Source organism: Chlorocebus sabaeus, chromosome 17, assembly GCF_047675955.1.
Source record: "Chlorocebus sabaeus isolate Y175 chromosome 17, mChlSab1.0.hap1, whole genome shotgun sequence".
In the NCBI taxonomy this organism is placed as follows: domain Eukaryota; kingdom Metazoa; phylum Chordata; class Mammalia; order Primates; family Cercopithecidae; genus Chlorocebus; species Chlorocebus sabaeus.
In genome coordinates this window covers 42,551,672-42,567,605 of record NC_132920.1, presented here as the reverse complement: position 1 = coordinate 42,567,605, position 15,934 = coordinate 42,551,672, and the positions used below count along the sequence as shown (strand labels likewise).

Below are 15,934 nucleotides of genomic sequence, written 5' to 3'. Positions count from 1 at the left end.
ATTTCAGGTATAAACCCTGATCCAGCAGGAGATGGCTCCGTCCTCCACACATTCTTGGTGACAGTGGGGAAGGGGGTGGTGGTATCTGATTTGATTATTTCAGTGTGCGTGGTTTTGTTTTCTTGGCATGTGCCAAACTTTCCATTCCTCCTATGTGAGGCTCAGAGTTGATTGCTTCGGTTTCTTTTTTATTGTGCCTAATTCTGATTTAATTTTAAAGCCATTGTGTCTCAGGGTTCCAGTCGGAAACATGTGGCTCGCGCAAATGGGGTAATTGAAGAGCCTCTACTGAAGGGACTATTTATAAGGATGCAGGCAGAGTTAAGAGAAGCCAACAAGAGATGCTGAAGCACCCAGGGTCAGCAGTGTCAGGGAGCTTTTACTGTGCCTAGGCCTGGAAGGAAGAGGGAGGGATTGGCTGTCAGGATGGGAAGCAGGAGCTAGAGAGGTGTCCCTGGCAGAGGAATGTAATCAACCTACAGCAGCATGGCCAGGAAAGAGCCAAGAGAATAAATATCCCCATTGAACCCCTAAGATCTCCCGTCTCCTGATGCCGGTGCCTCCCATTAGGTAGCCTCAGTCAGAGCCAGAAGGCAAGGGAACTGGGTGGGTGCTGTCTACGGAGGGCAGAGCCTCTGTGGGGCAGAGCTGTGTGGAGGGGGATGGAGGGTGGATCTGCGGAGCAAATGGGAACAGTCTCACAGAGTCAAGAGTTGAAGGTCACTTGGATTACAAGGATGTTTCTACTTTAGACCAAAAGAAGCTTTTGTGTATGTTTGAGTGAAACTTTGCATTGTGAGGTCAGCACAATGAACTGATTAATCAGCTCATGTACCTGCCATGTGCAGGGATAGGGTGGACTGCAGGGTGGGTGTGAACCAGCAGCTCAGCAGTATCCTAAACCATCCAAGTTTTTTTTTTTTTTTTTTTTTAAATCTCGCTGCTCCTTCCTCCCTGGGTCAGTTCATCCTCAGGCTGGCTTCTGCACCAAACTGGCTTCTGCGCCAGGCTGTGGGGAGACTGGGGGTGTGTAGAGTTCTGGACACTGTCAGGGGAGGAGGAAAGTAGATCTTGGGAGCCACAGCTGACATCCATCATACTGTACCACCGGTAGAAGTAGAATAATAACCTTACTAACTTGGACCAGTCATTGGGGATAATAGTGAGAGGACACTCAACCTTAACTAGTAAAAGTTTGAATCTTCCAGTGTTTTAATGTGGTATAGTGTCAAGCAGAACCTTCCCAAACACATCCTGTTAGAAGCAGGTAGCATCTGTTCTTCAGTGTGTCTTAAAACATAGGACCGTCTAGCAGGCTAAATATACCTTCTGAAATCCCGTTTAATTTCTCATTTGCTTATTCAACCTTTTAATAGCCAGAGTAAACACTGAACTCAAATTCTGGGTTGGTGAAGATTAAATTACAGTAATGAGGTTCCTCATTTATAACCTCATCTATAAAATGGAAATAAGAATAGCACCTACTTTGTAGGTTTGCTGTAAGGATTAACTGAGGTGATCCGAGTCAAGCGCTTAGCCCAGTGGCTAGCCCAATAAATGTTACCTTTATTAGTGTCATATATTGCCAAATATTGTCACCTTTATGTTTTTATGTACATGTTTAATCTAGAAAATTAACTCTCTTCACAACAAATATATTATCTGCTGCTGATTAGTTCTGTTAGAGAGAAGGTAAATAAAGGTATTAAAATATTTAGTGTTTGTGGATTCTTTTTTTTACTGAAGTGTTTTGTTTGTTTGTTTGTTTGTTTTCTGTTAGAATTCATTTTGGGGGAAGCCTAAATAGAGAGAAGTTTAAGGAGCATACAATTAAAAATAGATATAACCTCTAGAATATAGAGATTTTAAAATTTTATGGCAATATGTTCTTATATTCTTAGTTGAAAAATCTCTTAAATAGTTGATGGCCTGTCATGACCTATGCCAGCTGATTTTTTGTTTGTTTGTTTGTTTTTTTGTTTTTTGAGACGGAGTCTTGCTGTATCGCCAGACTGAAGTGCTGAGGCACCATCTTGGCTCACTGCAATCTCCGCCTCCCAGGTTCAAGCGATTCTCCTGCCTCAGCCTCCCGAGTAGCTGGGACTACAGGCACGCGCCACCTCGCCCGGCTAATTTTTGTATTTTTAGTAGAGACGGAGTTTCACCATGTTGGCCAGGATAGTCTCAATCTCCTGACCTCATAATTCACTCACCTTGGTGTCCCAAAGTGCTGGCATTACAGGTGTGAGCCACTGAGTCTGGCGATTTTTTTCCTTATTCTCAGTTTGGAGGCTCTGGAGGGATGAGTGACCCCCCTTGCCTTTGGTTTCCTGAACCAGCTGTCCTGGGAGGATGGATGGATTTTCGGATCACTGGGATTGAGTGAGATGCTGCAGTACTGAGAAGCTAGTCTCGGGCATACAGTTTAGTAGAATTTCAACTGATGATATGGTGAATCATTCCCGAAAGCCTCTGGTGCCACAGGGCTGACCTCTCAGAATCCCAGGAGGGTCAAGCATCTTGATTTGGGTTTCCCAGATTAATGGTGGGGAGAGCACAGGTTGGCACAGGGCCTCCAAAAGCTTTACCACCTGTTTCAGAACCAGGAGGAGGAGGCTTTGACGATGGAGGGCTGAGCATGTAGGGTGCAGCAGGAGAACAGTGTTCCAGAATGACCAGGAGCTTTGAAGACTACATTCTTCATCCCCACTCCCCTGAGTGTTGACTAAAGTTAGACTTCTGTTTTCTGTAGGTTGTTAGTTGCACTTGGGGCTTGCCACCATTTTGATACCTAGATGAGCACTGATTGACTCCAAATTCCTTGGCTCAGAGAGTGCTGTAAACTAGTGGTTCTCAAATGAAGATTGCCTGGACCAAGAAAGCACTAGGAGAGAGAGAAAAAAAAAAAAAAAAGCTTTAGGGCATTGGCCTAGGACTCCAAGTCTTTTTTATTTTGCCAAGTTAGGATATTTTAAAAACTCTTAACACTCATCACCAAGCTTTTATGAAAAAACCATCTTAATGCCAAAGTAGTAGGAAAAGATAATATAAGAACAAAACAAAAATCTTTAAATTGAAAACGCTCAGCTTTAGGAATAATTTACTACATTGTTCTTATTTTTCTGACATCACCTGTGAAAAGTACACCAAGGGAGGGTGGGCACTGCCCTGCATTTGCCCTCCAGCTGTTGGGCGCTCACCCGGTGAGATGTGGAGTTAGCTCCTGAATGCGCAACTGTAGGGAAATACACCCTACTTTTTGAAGCCTCACTTGGAGCCTAAGAGTTCTCTAGAGTCATATCTTGATTGGATTTATAAGTTAAAGTTGGGAGAAAATCCATTTTAATACAAGTTTTGGTAAATCCAATTTATTTTATAAAGAAGGAACCGTTTACCCTCCAGTCATTAACTTAGAATCGTTAGTTTAATTTTCCACCAGCAGGAAGAAAATCTTGCAATACCTAAGTAGTTCAAATTAGAAAGTGTGTCAACAGTTTTTCCTTTTCCACTATTTAACCCTAAAATTGATAAATGTCTTCAATTTGATCTGGCTTTCAGTTGTATGGTATGCCTCTGCAGGTGGGAAAGGGTGTGTATGCCACCCCCCCACCCCCCCCCCACAAATATGCAGAAAGCTTGGTTTGATCCCTGGAGCTCCAGAAAGGAAGGGGTGCTTATGAGAAATGTTGCTGGTAAGTGCTAGTATTAATACTTGTAGCAGTCACTTGCTGGTGTTAGTACTTGTAGCAAAAGTTGCATCTCAGAAGTGCCAAAATAGTGTGACTTTTTAAGACGCCTTTTGGAGTCATTAAAAATCCCCAAACATACACCCAACCACCCCTGCCATCCAGAAGCTTAACTAAACATTACTCATTCTGCTTTCATTACACGTCTGCCTGGCTTTGCCACAAACACACTTTGCCTTCCAGCCAGGATTAAGCTTCTGTGTTAGGCCATGACTGGTGTGAAAGCAACTCCTCTATCCTTGTTGACCGGGACAGAAAGACTGCTTGCTCGCCCGTGTGAAATTATGAATGGAATCATGAAATCCTGGAGCCAAAGTTTGTTGCCTTCCTGCAGGACTGTCCTAACACTCATCACCTTGACTGGCAAAAGGTGTCCTAATTCTAACATTTCATGGGTCTCCTGTAAACAAGGACGTGATCTCAGATGTGTCTTTCTCAATAAAAAGAAGACCATTCTGTGGCACTCTAACAACACCTACAGTTATTGCCTGTTAACTGCATTCCTGGGCAAAGCATTACCATTTGAGTCCTTCTAGTATCCTCATCTGTGCTCATATGATTTTATGGCACAGTTCTTGCACGTTCTAGCAAACACTGGATTTTTTTTTTTTTTTTTTTTTTTTTTTGAGACAGAGTCTTACTTTGTCACCCAGGCTGGAGTGCAGTGGCACAGTCTTGGCTCACTCCAATGTCTTCCTCCTGGGATCAAGCAATTCTCCTGCCTCAGCCTCCTGAGTAGCTGGGATTACAGGCACACACCACCAAGCCTGGCTAATTTTTGTATTTTTAGTAGAAATGGGGTTTCACTATGTTGGTCAGGCTGGTCTGGAACTCCTGACCTCGTGATCCACCCGCCTTGGCCTCCCAAAGTGCTGGGATTACAGGCGTGAGCCACCGCACCCGGCTCACATTGGATCTTAATTTGTTCAGACCCCTTACCACTGGTTTCACTTAAGGCATATCTTACTCCACGGCAGATGACATTGTACTTTTTGACAGACATTACCACAACATTTTTGTCTTAGTTCAGGCTGCCATAACAAAATACCATAAAGTGGGTTGCTTAAACAATAGAAATTTATGGGCCGGGCGCAGTGGCTCACACCTGTAATCCCAGCACATTGGGAGGCTGAGGTGAGTGGATCATGAGGTCAGGAGTTTGAGACCAGCCTGGCCAACATGGCAAAACCATGTCTCTAAAAATACAGAAAAATTAGCCAGGTGTGGTGGCGGGCACCTGTAATCCCATCTACTCGGGGGGCTGAGGCAGGAGAATCATTGAACCCGGCAGGCGAAGGTTGCAGTGAGCCAAGCTTGTGCCACTGCACTCCAGCCTGGGTGACAAAAGAGCAAGACTCTATCTCAAAAAAAAAAAAAAAGAAATTTATTTTTCACAGCTCTTGAGGCTGGGAAGCCCAAGATCAAGGTGCTCAGCAAGGTAAGTTTTATTCTGAAGCCTCTTCTCTTGGCTTGTGAGTGAGAGCCATCTTGCTGTGTGCTCACCTGATCTCTTCCTTGTGCACCAAGAGACAGGAATCCCCTCTTCCTCTTCTTATAAAATCACCCATCCCATCGTGAGAGCTTCACTCTCATCACCTTACCTAAACTTAATTATCTCTCAAAGACCTCATCTCTGAATGGCATCCCATTGGGGTTTAGGGCTTCAACATAGGAGTTTGTGGGAAGATAAACATTCAGTCCAAAACAACTCTGAGCCTTTATTTGTGGTGCCTGTGAAGTGCTTGTAGGGTCACTGGTCCAGGGGCCCTGCAATACAGAAAGCCTTAGAGTGACAAGTGTTCATTGCAGTGGAAGAGGGGAAGCATCCTAGGCTGGAGATGACACAATAAAATGGGAAGTTGGAAGACCTTTACCACAGAGCTGGAGGTGACCTGGGGCTAGACAGAGGTTCTCCTTGTCTCTCCAGGTCTTAGCTTTTCTAGTTCCGAATGTCAGTGGTCAAGTTGTGGTTGCCAAACTTGGTCAGCCTCAATGAAATTTGAATGGTTCAACACATCCAATATACCATGATCACCTTCTATAACCTTCATGTGCCTCTTAAAAGGAGGCTCTTGGAACCAAAGCCTGGGAAAATGCATTTTTTTCTCAGCACTTTATCATCTTGGGCATTTACTCCCTTTTCTTGGGGGAAAGAATGGCCATAAATTATAATAGAGCTATTCCATTTGAGATCAGTATCTTACATGTCATTCTAAATGTATACTAACATGGTAATGTCCACATGGACACACACACGCTCATACACCCCTGTGCCAGGTGGAATATTTTAAGATATAAAAAAGCCTTTGAAAATCCTTTTAAACTCTCAAGGAACAGATAATTCCTATGTTATATAAACTGTTCTGGGATTGAGAAAAAAGATGGAAAACTTCCAGATCCTTCTTTCAAGCAAGCATGGCCCTGATATCAAAACAGGCAAGTCCCCAAAGGGAGGATCTATACCAGTCTCACTTAGGAATGTAAAAGTTTTAGACAAAATTCTGGTGAGTAGATTTCAACAATAGAGAATATGAATGTTCTACCATAACCAAATAGATTATATTCCTGGAATGCAAGAATGGCTTCATATACATATATTTCCCTATGGTTCACATACGTTGTTTAAATAAAAATATGTAATAACCTCATTAATTCCAAAAGTGTATTCAATCAGTTTTTAAGTTTTTACATACCACTTTTAAGAGTGATATATAAAGTGACCAATCTTTAACATTATAAGAAAGATCAGGTTCATGTAGCCCACTGCCACTGTACTTACTGGTGAAACACTAAAGGCATCACTGGTTACCTCTTCAAGTTTTAGTCAATGCAGAGAGTCATAAAATAGTAACTTGGAGAATAAATATTATAAAGAAAAATGATAATGTTATTATTAACTACAGATTGCCTAGTTGTAGATGAAGAAGACTTAAAGAGTTTAACTAAAACCCTATTTCTAGATGATGAACTTGAAATTAAGGATTTGGATTCTTCTGAAATTGGTTCATGAGTCTAATGCCATTCCTCTGAAAGTCCCATCAGGATGTTTTAAATTTCACAAGATGTTTCTGTGTCTGCTTGGAAAAATAAATAGATAAGAACATCGGGGGAATTCTGAAAGTGGTTTTGGGGGAAGGGAGTCAGATCTATTGGATATTAAAATATATAGCACTACCAGGTATTAAGATGCAATATAAAGCCTTTGTAATTAAAATACTATGGTGCTGTCATAAAAGGAGGAAGTAGATTAGTGAACTAGGATAGTTCAGAAATAGACCCTTGCATAAATAATTTAATAAATCATAAAGCAGTCATCACAAATCAGTGGGGAAGGGAAAATTATTCAATAAATAATTCTGATGCCTCATTAGCAATTTGGGAAAAATCATTTTGGCTTCACCAAAATGAATTACAGATGGATTAAACGATTAAAGTACAAAATGTAGAGGCATAGGAAATCTGTAGCATTCATTGAATATTGCTTAGAAACAAAGGAAAGCATTCAAAAAGGAAAAGAATAGTCAGTCAAACTACAGGAAAATGAAGTGTTTATGTAAAAAAAACACAGGGAAACAGACTGGGGAAAGACCGGCAACAATATGACAGCATTAATCTTTATACTGTGAAGTGCTCAAATTAAAAAGTACTAAACCTTGTTAGAACACTTGAATAGATAACTAAATACAACACTAAACAAATATATAGAAAATGTACAAATTCAGTAGTAATAAGAAATATGCCCTCTCATGGCTTTGCAGGCTGCATCTGGACCCTTCCCCCAAGCACTGACACAAGCACCCTCCAAGGCAGCTGGATCCAAACCCGGATCCCATCCATGCCTCACAAAGGGCCTCTGGCCACATTCCAGCTCTTACACCAAGACCCCTGAAGATCTTCATCCAAGCTGGTGATAGGTACATATATTCTAGCTACTTTTGTGTACATTTGAAATTTTTCACAATAAAACATAAAAAAATTAAAGTAATACATGTCCATTGTTGAAAGCTTATAAAATATAGCAAATATGTAATTCCACAACTACCATCACCATTTTGATTGAAATCCTCCCATAATCTTTTCTTATGCATTTATAACGTGTTTTTATATATATGTATATACACACACATTTTTTTAAACAATAAAGAAATACTACTTGAATTGCTTTATATCCTGCTTTTTTACCTTATGAGCGTTTTTATGCTTTGTTCATTCAGATATTCAGCATAATTTTAATGGCTATAAATTGTTTCAATACATGAATACACATACACACATGTATCATAATGTATTTAACCAGCTCCTTACAGATAGAGTTTGTTTGTTTGTTTGTTTTTTGGGGTGGAGTTTCGCTCTTGTTGCCCAGGCTGGAGTGCAATGGCGTGACCTTGGCTCACTGCAGCCTCCACCTCCCGGGTTCAAGCAATTCTCCTGCCTCAGCCTCTTAAGTAGCTGGAATTACAGGCACCCGCCACCACGCCTGGCTAATTTTTTGTATTTTTACTAGAGACAGGTTTCACCATGTTGGCCAGGCTGGTCTCAAACTCCTGACCTTAGATGATCCACCCTCCTTGGCCTTAGTGCTGGGATTACAGGAGTGAGCCACCACACCCAGCCCTGAGTTGTTTTTTTTTTCCATCTTCCTATTCAAACAACTCTGATGCATAGTTTGCATATTGTTTAATTATTTCTTTCAACAAATATCTAGAAAGTCAAACGGGTTGTGGTTGTTTTTTGTTTGTGTTTTTTGAAAGGGAGTCTCACTCTGTCGCCCAGGCTGAGGTGCAATGGTGTGATCACAGCTCACTGCAGCCTCGAATTCCTGGGCTCAAGCCCAGCCTCCTGATTAGCTAGGACTACAAAGTGATGAGTTTACAGGTGTGAGTCACTGCACCCGGCCTGGGAAAGCTAAGCCATTTTTTTCCTGTTGTCATACCAAATTACTCATTGAAATTATGATACAATTTTCGACTCCTTTTTTTCAGTGTATATGATTACCCATTTCATGATAATCTTAGCAATGTTGGATGCTGTATTCATAATATTTTAAATGTATAAATCTGATAAAGAGATAAAGACTATCTCATTTTCATTTGCATGTATTTGATTATTAGTGAGTTTGAAAATCTTTTTATATGTGTATGTCATTTACATTTCATATTTTGTAACTAAGTGGTTATGTCTTTTCCCCCAGTTATTATATTTAACTCCCACTTAACTGGCTCACAAGGGCTCTTTACATATTAAAGGATTCTAACCTTGGTTCATTTTTGGACAATTCATTTGTCCAGAATTGTTTAAGTAGATCTTGCTAAAAGGTCGTACGTCTAGATTTTTTTCCCTTTGAGCTCTTGTAATTTTCTACATTTTTTTTTTTTTTTGAGACGGAGTCTCGCTCTGGCTCCCAGGCTGGAGAGCAGTGGCATGATCTCAGCTCACTGCAAGCTCCTCCTCCCAGGTTCCCGCCATTTTCCTGCCTCAGCCTCCCGAGCCCCTGGGACTACGGGTGCCCGCCACCGAGCCCGGCTAATTTTTTTGTATTTTTTTAGTAGAGATGGCGTTTCACCGTGGTAGCCAGGATGATATTGATCTCCTGACCTCGTGCTCCACCAGCCTTGGCCGCCCAAAGTGCTGGGATTACAGGCGTGAGCCACCGCGCCCGGCCATAATTTTCTACATTTTAATGTTTGTAACCACATTCACTATTTTAAGATTTCACCATATAACACTGCTACCTAAAGTCTGCTTTTTTATTTCAGTAACTTTTTGGTTGTCAAGTAAGACATGTTTGTGGTCAAATCAAATAAATTTTAAAAATATACTTATAATTTGACTAACATACAGTGCATCAGATAAAATTTGGTAGGTTTCCTTTTAGTAGTTTTTCTGTGTGTGCATATTAAGGTAACACTAGCTGAAGAAACCATTAAAGCACCAAATTATGAGACTGGATGCAGTGACTCACGCCTGTAATCCGAGCACTTTGGGAGGTCGAGGCTAGAGGATGGCTTGAGCCCAAGAGTTCAAGACCAGCTTGGGCAACAGGGCGAAACCCTATCTCCATAAAAAACTAGCCAGGCACGGTTGTGTGCCTGTGGTCCCAGCTACCCAGGAGGCTGAGGTGGGAGGATCACCTGAGCCTGGGAGGTTGAGGCTGCAGGGAGCCGTGATCATGCCACTGTATTCCAGCCTGGGTGACAGAGTTGGGACCCTGTCTCAAAAACACCACCACCACCACCCACACCAAATTATGGCTTAACACAATAGAGTTTATTTCTCACTCAGTCCAACATGGGTGTTTCGGATTGGTGGTCACTCCACCGGTGGAGCCCTCCCCTGAGCGATTCAGCAGCCCAAGCCCCTTCCATTGGTTGCTCTTCCATTCCCTAGGGTCTTGGAGTCCCCTGTGTCCGTTTGGCAGATGGAGGAAGAGAGCACGGAGAAGGCACATCACTTTCCACCTCCCTCAGCCTAGAAGTGCTCAAATCACTTTCCATTCCATTGGTGGGAGTAGTTACATGGCACCACATAGATACAGGGGGTGCTGGGGCATGTAGCCCCTGGCTGAGCAGCTGCTTCTCGCCGAAAATCCCACACTCTGGAAAGAGAAGCATAAATATTTGTTGGACATTTAGCTGAATCTGCCACAAGATACTATATTTATAATGCACATGATATATATAATGTATATGCTGTATGTTTTTTCTTCACAAAATAGAACCATCCTATTAATAGCTTTGAGTTTTAGCATAATTTTGTGAGCATTTCCCTGTGTCTGTAAATCTTTTTCAAAAACATGAGTTTTAAAGCCGACATAGCATTCCTTGTATTGATGTATCATTTATTTAACTATTTTTCTATTATGGAACCATTGGATTTTTCTAGATTTTTATTAGTATGAATATTGCTGCTTTAAATGTCTCTGCACATAAATCTTGGAGTATTCCTCTGATTATTTCATCAGGGAATATTCTTAGGAGTGAACTCAGTATTAAGGCTAGTGATCCATATCACCAGATGGCCCTTCAGAAATGTGGACTAATTTACAGTCATCAGTAGCATCTGAGGATTTCTATTTCAGAGCATCCTTGACTATCGTGAACAGTATCGTTGTTTCAGTTTTTGCCAATTTGATCGTTGAAAATAGTATCGGGTTGTTTCAGTTTGCAAACTTTGCTTACTAATGGATTTGAACATTTTTCATGAGGCCATCAGTAATCTGCGTGTGTGTGTGAGAGAGAGAGAGAGAGAGAGAGAGAGAGAGAGAGAATTGCCTCTTTGGGTCTTTTCTCATTTTTATTTTGCAGTGTTCCATCTTTTGAAAAATCATTTACAGGGGATTTTTATGCGGTGTGTGTATTCACTTGTCACATGTTGCAAGTGTTCTTATCTAGCTTCTTATTTTCATGTTTTTGCTTCATAACCTCATTTTCTTAAGTTAAACTCTGCAGTTGGAACCCCGATGTGTGGTATTATACCCATTGAGTCTTGCCCAGTTAACAGTACTCCTGAGATTAAGAACATTTTAAAAAGCAAACCAGACTCTTTTTCCTGACCTGTCATAGGGTTTGAATGTCCTTAATGTGAATGTTTGTTATCTGAGAGTGAGGAGGTTTAAACTCGTCATCAAGAAAATGGACTTGACAGGAAGGATTTGGGGCATTGGTCTAAGTTATCCATGGAGATAGTGAGATCAGCTTCTCCATGCTCCTTCCCTTCCCTGGGAACTTCAGAGAGGCAGAGAGGCAGGCTGAGAGATGGCATCTGATGACTCCATGCTTTAACCAAGTGAGTAACAGTGGGGACGCAGGGTCCATCTGGCCATTTTTTGTGTTAAAGCTTATAAAGAACACATGTGTTAGAGCATCAGGGACACAAACTGTGGCACAGGGAAGTTAAATGTAGTTTTAGCTCTGTCACTAACTAACAGACTATGTGACCCGGAGCAAGTCGCTTGTCTACTCTGGACCTCGTTTACTCATCTGCAAAACATGAGGGTTTGTTCTAGGTGGATGTGTTGGGTTAGTGAATTCCAGACCTGTGTGGTGGGCTTCTCAGTGAGGCCTCTCTTGCATTCACTGGCTGCACTGACCTGTATCAGGTGGTTGGTCAAGGAGCAGGGAGAAGTCTAGTCCCTTTGGTCTCCCAAATGATTTATGAAGGAAATCAATCTAGTATGTATCTGTTCCAGATAGAATGCGATCTAAATATGATAGTCCACTAATAAGATTAGATGAATCTAATACGATTTTCCTCTAAAACACAAATACTGTACCACTTTTAATTGTAGTAGCCAAATTAAATTACTCATCCCAAATTAGATTTTCAGCAAACTTAATTTGAACATGAGCTCAGTACTGCAGGCCCTGAGTAATTTTTTAAGATATAAAATAAATCAGTGGGATACTGGTATTGTTCCTCTGGGCTCTTCGGCGGTTACCATGAAAGGCAATAGGTAAACATCTGGAGAAAACAGGCAGAAGTAGAGCTGAGATAGACACTAATTCTTTGGCTTACCATTGAAGGGTTTTACCCCCTTCATCACTGTGACCCTCCCTGGTCTTAGAAGACAGGAAGCAAATAAAGGCAGACCCAGTAATCACTTTGGTTTTATTGCTTATGATTGTCTTTCTTCTTTTTGTTCCTTGAATGATCTTTTTCACCTCTTCACCCACTTCAGGACACCAGGTAGGAAATGGTTCACTGGGTAGCTTATGGAGCCACAGGTTTAGTGAGGAGTTAGAAGTTACCTGAAAACCAACCCAGACTGGTTCAAGCAAAAGAAGAAGATGTATTGGCCTATGTGGTTGAACAATCTAGGGGAAGATTCTAGCATCAGGTGAGGCTTTACCCAGGGCTCAGCTGAGATGCCCCGAAACCAGTTTTTCCAGTGGAAAAAAAACAAGGCAGCTTCCTTGATGGGCTACCCAAAGGTCTGGAATTGAGTTTAGTTGCCCCTGACTGGGTTCCCTTGGCTCCTGTGCTCCCCTAAAACAGATACTGTCTGAGAGGATTGGACAAATTGAGAGATTCAGAAGACTCTTGGGAAAGGAGACAGGGTAGTTAGTGAAGCTGGGGAAGTAGGTCCCTCCAAACCCTCATGGTGCATTATACAGAGCCTTCGGCAGTTCCAAGGACTTAGGCTTACACTGTCTCATTTCAACTCTAAATGACCCTGAGAGATAGATAGGACATGTTCATGGATGTGGAAGTAAAGGTGAGATCAACTTACCCAAGACCTTGCAGTGGTGGAACTGGGACCAGACTCACTATCTCGTGAGTCTTCCGTTTCTTTTCACTGTATCCTGCCTTCCTTCTAACTTATCTTTCCCACTGCCCCCCTCCCTTCCATTCCTTTTAGCACCATTGCAGTGTTCTTCATTAAATAGACAGTCAATGGTTATTAACTTGTTATTGAGTGACCAGTGTACCATTAGACCAAAGGTGGCCTTTTTGCTCATACTTAGTGAATATCATTATAGCAAAAACCAATGTGGTCGATTCCCAGTTATTAATCTGTAGATCGTCCCTGGTAATTCAGTTTCTCTTTCTCTGAATTATGGAATGTTCTTCTAACAGAAGGATGAAATTTGTTTAGCAGGAGGGTAGACCTGTAAAGAGGAGCCAGGGAGGCCAGGTGTGGTGGCTCACACCTGTAATCGCAGCACTTTGGGAGGCAGAGGCAGGTGTATCACCTGAGGTCAAGAGTTTGGGACCAGCCTGGCCAACATGGTGAAACCCTGTCTCTACTAAAAATAAAAAATTAGCTTGGCATGGTGGTGCATGGCTGTAATCCCAGCTACTCAGGAGGCTGAGGCAGAAGAATCGCTTGAACCTGGGAGATGAAGGTTGTAGTGAGCTGAGATCACCACTGCACTCCAGCCTGGGCGACAGAGTGAGACTCCATCTCAAAAAAGAAAAGAAAAAAAAAAAAAAAATGCCAGGAAAATTTGGGTGTGTGTTTATGCAGACATGCACACTGACTTGCATTACAGGGTTAAGTATGTTTCAATTCCCCACCTTCATAGTGTGGACAGCTGAAGTCAGATTTGATGCCCATCTTTCTATTCCAGTGTAACTCACATTTGTGAAGGTCACTATTGGCAAGTTTCCTATTTACTCAAGCCAAAGACGTGTGGATAGGTGTGCCATTTAGAAACACTTTCAGTAATAACTATACATTCATCTTTGATTTTTGAGAAAAATCACAGATACCTGCTATGTTCTTCCTGCCTGGAAAATGCTCCCCGTTTGGTATTACTTCTCAGGTTTTATTTCTGCTCCCTCTGGGAAACTGTGGACTTTGTCCAGCTTTGTTGCTCCTTGTGCTGAAATTCTGTGTTCCACAGTTAGCTCTTCCCCATACCTGGTGGTTCACAGATTGGTTTATTTGTGAGGGTTTTATCTCCTTGATCATTTGGCTCACTGTTTGAGGTCAGGGCTTGGTCTTACCACTTTTCTTTTGTTTTTAGTCCTCCACAGCACATACTGCCATGTGAAGGAGAAGCGGTGATCCATTGGTATTTGCCTCGGTGGCTGGGGCGGTTGCTGTCCTGAGGTCTCCCGCATGACCAGCATTTATACATGATTTTGCAGTTGTTCCGTTACTTATCTACATTCTCCCAGTACAGTTCTTGGCACATCTTAAGGGGAAAGTAAATATGTGTTGAATAATTGAACGATTCTCACCTCTACACCATCCCTGCCTGCACATCCACTCCCTCTCCCTGACTGAACCATCAGTTCTCAGAAGGCACAGACTGTGTCTTATTGTGCTTTGTGTTCTGAATCTTGCCTAACAAACTTTCTACCACATAGTAAATGCTCAGTAAATCCTTGTTGAATGAACAGATTATGTGGGTGGAGTAATCTCTTAGAACCTGCCTTTGGGAGAGGTGGGTGGGAACTGAAGCTCTAAGAGGGAAGAGGGAGATGGAGAATGAATGGGGATGGCTTCAAGACTGAGTGCGCCAACCTCTCCAGCTTCTTCTGATTTCCAAGTTTGTTACAGATAAGGTGCTTTTTTCTCCAAGAGGGATACATGGGGTCCTCTCCCAACTGGTCGGCTGATAAGCTCGTGTCTGTGAAACAGCGGAATAAAGGATAGTGGCTGTGATTCCAGGTTTTATTTTAAGAACAATGAAGAATTTTATTCTACCTCAGCCCCTTTGGAAACCTGTATGGTGGAGATGAGAGGATACAAGCCAGAAGGACCAGCAGGAAGGACACAGTAGTCACCTCCCTGGGTTGACCATTGGCCCCAGGGGTACTAACGAGCAGTGACGGTTCCACAAAGGATGTGAGAAAGAACACCCAGTTATCAGGCAACTTCTTAGCATCCCTGAGGATGGTATGGCTGGGTTGACCAACTTGTCCTGCTTTGCTTGGGGCTGTCCTGGTTTTAGTACTGGAAGTCCTGAGTTGTAGGATGGCTGGTCTCTTTAGATGCCACTTGCTCTCTTCCCCGCCCCCTGCAAAGCTGTCTTTTGAAATTCCTTTTCCCTTTGCAGTGTCCTTGACTTGGCCTCTTTCCTCCTCTTTCTGCCTTCTCCACTGCTTCTACCCGAGCCTTGCTTGCATTTCTAATAGAGGCCTTTCTAGAGCAGTGCTCTGAATCACTGTGGATTGACCAGAGTTCTTGGAGCTGGACATAGACGCACATGCTTCTCTTCCTCTCTGGCTCTGGTTGGCTCCTGAAATCAACTGAGATGTGAAAGCTTCTGTCACAGAGAGTTAGAATTCATCTGCCTTCAGGGGGAGTCGGCCCTCTGTGCAGGAGGCTGTTTGTGCACACGTGGTGCTCAGTAAGTGGGCAGCTGATTAACTGGTCAAAGCAGCACCCCCTGCCTGGAAGGCAGGGGCAGGGGAATCGGCAGTGACTGGGGTGGCTCTGCCCACAGTCCTGAGGTGACAGGCGCTGAGGTCCACCTCCTGTCTCCAGCCTCAGCACCCTGGTCTGCTGCTGGCTCAGGCTGAGCATGAGCCCGCCCTCTTCCTCGCAGCCTTCTTGCCCACACTTACCTCATTTTTCTTAGAACTCCCATTACACATATAGTAAATGCTGTGCCGTTAAGGGAGTGCACTTGTTTTCTTCCTCGTTTCTTGTGTGTTAGTCCTTCTCTGAAGGCTGACTTTATTTTTTGTTTCCTTTTCTTCCACCTGATAGCACCTGCTGGGCCCAGAGTTGGCCC

The 15,934-nt window shown here is 42.7% G+C and overlaps 1 protein-coding gene across 24 annotated transcripts in view; it reads left to right on the top strand.

Moving 5' to 3' along the window:
- Positions 1-15,934, top strand: part of TRERF1 (transcriptional regulating factor 1) — a 227,221-nt gene that overhangs the window by 92,020 nt on the left and 119,267 nt on the right. The window lies entirely within an intron of this gene.